This window comes from Chanos chanos, chromosome 3 (genome assembly GCF_902362185.1).
Source record: "Chanos chanos chromosome 3, fChaCha1.1, whole genome shotgun sequence".
In the NCBI taxonomy this organism is placed as follows: domain Eukaryota; kingdom Metazoa; phylum Chordata; class Actinopteri; order Gonorynchiformes; family Chanidae; genus Chanos; species Chanos chanos.
Genome location: NC_044497.1, coordinates 1766662 through 1772530, shown reverse-complemented (window position 1 = coordinate 1772530; position 5869 = coordinate 1766662). Strand labels below are relative to the sequence as shown.

At 39.5% G+C, this 5869-nt stretch overlaps 1 pseudogene; it reads right to left on the bottom strand.

The window, feature by feature from the left end:
* Positions 1–488: 488 nt before the first annotated feature.
* LOC115808769 (golgin subfamily A member 6-like protein 22) lies at positions 489–4590 on the bottom strand (annotated as a pseudogene).
* Between the last annotated feature and the right edge of the window lie 1279 nt (positions 4591–5869).

Here is a 5869-nt window from a genome sequence, read left to right as displayed (position 1 = left end):
TGCTAAATTGAAAATTGTAAATTGTAGTGTAAAGGTCCAGACAGAGAAGGAATTTCAGTGAGTGTCACTGACCTTAACTGACATGTAACAACACCTCCTAAATAAGGATCTTCAAATAACACTCAAAAAATAGACAACATTTCACAAAACAAGCATTTGAGAAAGCATTTTCAGTGGGAAATATTATATTATTAAGTTTACACGTTGATTACAAATAGTTCTTCACCTCTAATTTAAGGATCCATCTTTAAACAAAATATTTTTGACTTCAAAAATAACACTGGACAAAAACGTCTGTACAAAAGAACCTTGAAAGGTTGTAATACTGTCATGTGTGATGAGGTCCAGGGTTGTGCAGTTGGTCTATATCTACCTGTGTTATTAACATGTTCTGCCAACACATCAACAGTTCATAATGTCCTGTATCTAATGAACCTGTGCCTTACAGGGAACCTGTGTAGTTTCTGGAAGGATAAAATAACCTGGTTTCAGGTACTTGTACTCTGTTTCTTGTAGATCTCCTCCAGCTGGGTGCTGGTGTCTGTGAGGTGGTCAAGTCCCTGTTTCAATCTCTCTGCTTCTTTACTTATCTCTCCACGGCTCAAACTGTTTAAATGAAGCCTCATTCTCTCTATTTCCTTGGTCATCCTTCTGTGGATCAGTTTAAGTCTGTCCTCATCTGTACGTTTTTCTTCTCGTTTCTGTGTAAGCTTAAGTCTCTTTAGTTCTATTTCTCTCTCGTTCAGTTTCTGTTTTAATCTCTCCATGTTGTCCTGCTCATCATCGTACTGCTGTCTCTTCATTGCTTGATCCTTCATTCTTCCTGTCTCTCTATGCTCTGACAAAATAATCTTCATGAGGTTTCTCTCAGCTTAAGTTTTGGTCTCCATCTCATATTTCTGTCTGATCTCCTCCAACTCCTCTTTGTGTCTGTCCTCTTTTTCTGTCATCTCTCTCTCCATGTCCTTTCTCAGCTCCTCTCTCTCCCTTTCTATCTCTCTTCTCCTTTCTTTGTCTTCTTCCAGTTGCTTCTCCAACTCTTTTTTTCTCTTTTCATTCTTCTCATTCTTAAGCTCTTTTTCCAGCTCAGCTATCCTTCTTTTAAGTTCTTTAATCTTTTCATCTTTTTCCTTAATCTGTTGCTCCATTTTTATTTTATAATTCTGCAGATCCATCTCATGTTCCCTCTTCAGCCTTTTCTCCTCCTTCTCTCTCCTGTTTTTCTTCTCTTTTTCAATTAATATTTTCATTTCTGTGACTTGCTCCACTGCTGCTTGGTAAACGTCACTGTTGTAGAACTTCTCTTGGTTTTTTGACACCATTTCTTCAATCTTCTGCAGCAGTTCTGTCACCTCAGTTACATCCCTGTTCTTAACATTCATAAGGTGACACCTGTTTCCACATTTCTCCATCAGCTGCTGAAACCCATGACTTTTCATCTGGATCATCTCCTCTAGGCTTACCCTGCTTAAACCTTCAGTATTTGTGAAGAGGATCATTGTGTGTCCCCAACATTTGTCCCCAAAAATGTCCTCCATTTTCTCCAGAAGCTCACTCTCCTCTCCCTCAGATGGTTCCAGTGGACAGACCAGGAGGAAGGTGTGGGGTCCTGGGGCAGACAGACGGACACAGAGCCCCACGTCCTTCCTCATCTCCTCCTGAGAGAGTCCAGGACTCAACCAGTCAGGAGTGTCCACCACCACCAGCTGTCTCCCAGCCACCTCCCCCTGTCTGCTCTCACTGTGCTGGGTCTCTGTGGATGTAGCAGCCTGGATCCCAAACTCCTCTCTGCCCAGGATGGTGTTTCCTGCTGCCCACTTCACTGTCTCACTCAGCCCCAGTAGCACCAGCCTCAGCTCAGGAGATACTGGCTGGTTTGAACTGGGCCTTTCACCTCCCACTGCAAATAATTGCAAATACTCTCTGAGCTAATGTTAAATACAAAGTCTGTATCTATGCTAGTACACTCAATCTTCAAACTTAAAAACACAACATGCAACTTCCTAAATTCCTGAATTTGGAATGACAAATATTGAAATAAAATTTGAGATTAAATCATGTGATATCTTAATAAGCTGACATAGACATGATTCATTTTTCAAATGTATTCAATTCCAGCAAGAGTTTGGCTCTGAACAGGTATGAAGCACAGATCAACACAAATCAACTCAAACTTACTTTCTGGAGGAAGGTATTGAAAGCTGTTCCTTCTTCTGAGTCGTGGTTGGTCAGTTAGTCCTACACACAATACACGATACATTAACACTGGTTTTGAGCTGAGCTGACACATTTTACAAACATGAGAACAAATAAGATACTTTAACTTCTCAGTTATGTCTTGTTTCAGACATGAAAATTCCTAACATAATATTGAGGTTACCCAGCACCATATTTGATTCAGAATTCATTAGTAAACTGACTTCTGTTTCTGCCACATCTGTTGCACATTATGCTTTAGCGGTTGATACTTTAATCACTTAACTGTAGCATAAATGTTGGTTACCAAGCCATAGCTGGATACCTTGGATTGTTATTTGACATTATAATTAATAAGGATGGGACAGCATAAGGAACACCAATTTATTTTCTTCTACAACAAAACCGATGGTGTATATTTCTGTGAAGTTTAGATCTTTGCGCTTCAACACATGACCGTAGCATTCTGTTAAACTTGGAGCTTATAAATTCTCATTAAAGTGGTGTTTTCTCTATAAAATAACTCTGTGAAAAAGATCAAGTAACCTCTGTAACCAGGTGTTCACAGAGACACGTTTTCTCTCTGGATCTCCTCCATGATCAGACTCACTCTGAATTACACATCATGGTCTAAAGCATATCTCTTATTGGAACATTGAGATGTGTATGGATTGCGCTTGTTAATGTAGCTTCTAATGTACAGGGTTCATACACATTTTCACCAATACATTTCCAAGTCTGTGTATACATGAAAAATAAGAATAAAAATCCATGTCAAAATGTAACACAGTATATTTTAACTAAAGCCAGACATGATTAAATCGCCTTTTTCCTGGCATTGCGCGAATTTACATTTCATTAGAGTACAAGCTTCAACTCGCGTCGGAGTCTGACGTTCCTGCATGCAGAGAACAACATAAAGTAAAGTAACGTGATTGATCTACCCGAATATTAAAGAATTGTTTAACCAATATAGATTTTTCTCAGTCGATCTTAACTGTACCATAGGGTTGTACCAAAACATTTGAAAGTTCGTTCACTGAATTGGCATTTGATTGAAATTAAGCCTTCTATGATTAGGATGGGTGCTCGGTTGCAGTTTTAAGCTTATTTTTTACTGTAATACAAGAAATTTAGATATCAATGCCTACTTTCATTATTATTTAACAAACAATTTTGCCAATAAACACATTCGCACTTTTTGAATTTCAGTAACGAAAGTCTCGTGCTGCTCTCTACCAAGGCGTCATAAATTCGCGCATAAACTAGGAATAAACCAGGTTCGTGATTCTCAGTCCTGGACAAAAAAAAGTAAAAAAGCATTTTAAGTTTATAGATGATGATAATAAAAAAAGCAAAGTGCCAGATATGCAAGATATAGCTCATGTACTATCACTCAACAACAAATCTGGGAAACCATCTGAAAAGTGTAAGTTTATTTCTGAATTCGTAAAATGTCTATCTTAGGTCTACGATATCGTTAAATGACTAAAAAACAAGAAAATCAAACACACACAACATCCCATCTTATAACCAGGCTGGCCAATTGGGCCAAGGATACATGCAGCATGCTACAGTTGGCAAAGGAATTAATAGGTATATACATTCACAAATATTTTTTTTAAATCAACTGTATCTGTATTGACACTCAAAATTGACTGTATCTGCAAACTACAAGCATGCATCGTGCTATCACCAGTTTGTCACTTTCCAATCGACATGAGAAACTCAGTATTTTATTTTACATGACATTAAAACTAATATCACATACCTGAATCACTGCCGCTGCTGCTACTGCTGTTGGGTGGAGTGTCTAATGCCAAAGTACGTGGCGCTGTCACTTTGCTGGAATTGTGAGTCTCGGTTAGCGGATAAGGAAAGACCACCGATGGATCGATGCATTCCGAAGCAGAAGTGTTGAGATCTTGCAAATAGCTGGCATTTAACTGACTCGAGCTGCTATCCGTGATGTTGCTTACTGAGGACTCTTTTCTGGCGGCCTGAAGTGAAGCGAGTCTTTCTGACACCACTTTCTCCAACTTAGCAACCGCAGAAAAACCGCTCCACATGCAATCCTGAATGATGATCGATTTCAGAAATGACTGAGAATAGTCCTCGTCGCAAATGAATGCTGCCCACTGCTCCTGCGTCTGTTGTGTGTGTTCACTACTGGCGTGTTGGATGGGTTAGATGAAGAGGACAAATTCACTGCATACTGTTCACAGTGTGTGTGCAGTCACTTAAACTTAATTTAACACTGGGAGCCGATGGCTGCAGCTGCCGGTGTTGATGATGGTAGAAATCCTCGTCATCGTTGTCAAAGTAGAAGAATGGCTGCATGGAGTCGTAATCGTAATCGTAGTTTTTACACGCCAAACTTAGAGTCAGCGGCATGATAGCACTCTGTTAGGTAAACTGAAAAAAAGCAAAAAAAAAATATAATGAGTCACATTACGAGACTAGTAATTAGAATCCTCTTAAAATGCGTGTGCTGTGATTAACAGACGCGTTCGAGAATGTCTAAACAGCTGCTGTCAATGTGCAATAACAATAAGCTTTTCATATTTTCGACAATGCTACAATTGTCAAAAGACATGCAGATGAAGTGCAGATAATCACCATCTTGGAGCGCTGCATGCAAAAAAGCAGATGAGGGCTTTAACAAAATGCGCAACTTCACCCGGCGTGCAAGTCACGTTAGCGCATCAGTGCTGGGGATGCGTGCGACTCGAACTAACCAAAATAACTATGTGAACCCACTTTACGGAGCAAATACTCCCACCATTTTCATGTAATTGCATATGTAACTGAAATTAACTTTTTGATCGTCTCCAAGACAAGATATTAGCAGTCACCTCCGTGGTCTTTCCTAACGCTATTTAATGTGCAGGAAAGGTGAACAAAACGTGCAAAAAAAGAATCTTACCGTGTATTAACAGAATCAGAAGCGAAGCAGATTGCGGGCAATGATGCAAAGAAATCAGGCAGAAGCTCGCCGAGTCGAGCTAATATCCAGCAAAGAGGGGTAGTCCCTGGCAGCATATGTGTCAGTAAAAGCTTCAAGTAAAATCTTACTCCAGTCAGGTGATAGTAGTGTAGCTACGATGAGTACTCACTCCCTGAACCGCAAACGCGAACTGAAGCACTACTTGTCATTTACCGCATGAATAAGTTGCTGCTGGCTCCTGTGACTTAAATGTTATTCCGCCGCTTGGTACGCCGTTTCCCGCCAAATGCATACAGGAAATGAATTTAGGAAAGAAGAGGAAAGAATTTATTCATCACTCACGAAAAATAACCTAAAATCATATCTTTTGATTATTATTCTAATTTGATGTTGATTTATTTAATAAAATTTGCAATTCGGATGTTTTAACCACGTGTATTATTGTAATTGGGACTATTTTACAGCGCAAGAACAACACGACGTTCAGATTTGTAGGCAGGGCGATGATTCTTTGAGTACGCAGTGAATGGTATGGGAATAGAGGGGAGTATTACTGGCGGCACTGAAATGACAGCTTGTGATGCTTAGTATACAGCGAAGTGACAGATAAACGGTTTATAAATGGTTCTTTTTAGTTCTTGTAAGGGGCTTTGGGCTGCAGTCTTGGAACGACACATAAGCAGTGGAGTTATCATTGTAATATTAATCTTTATGTTGGACGTTGCA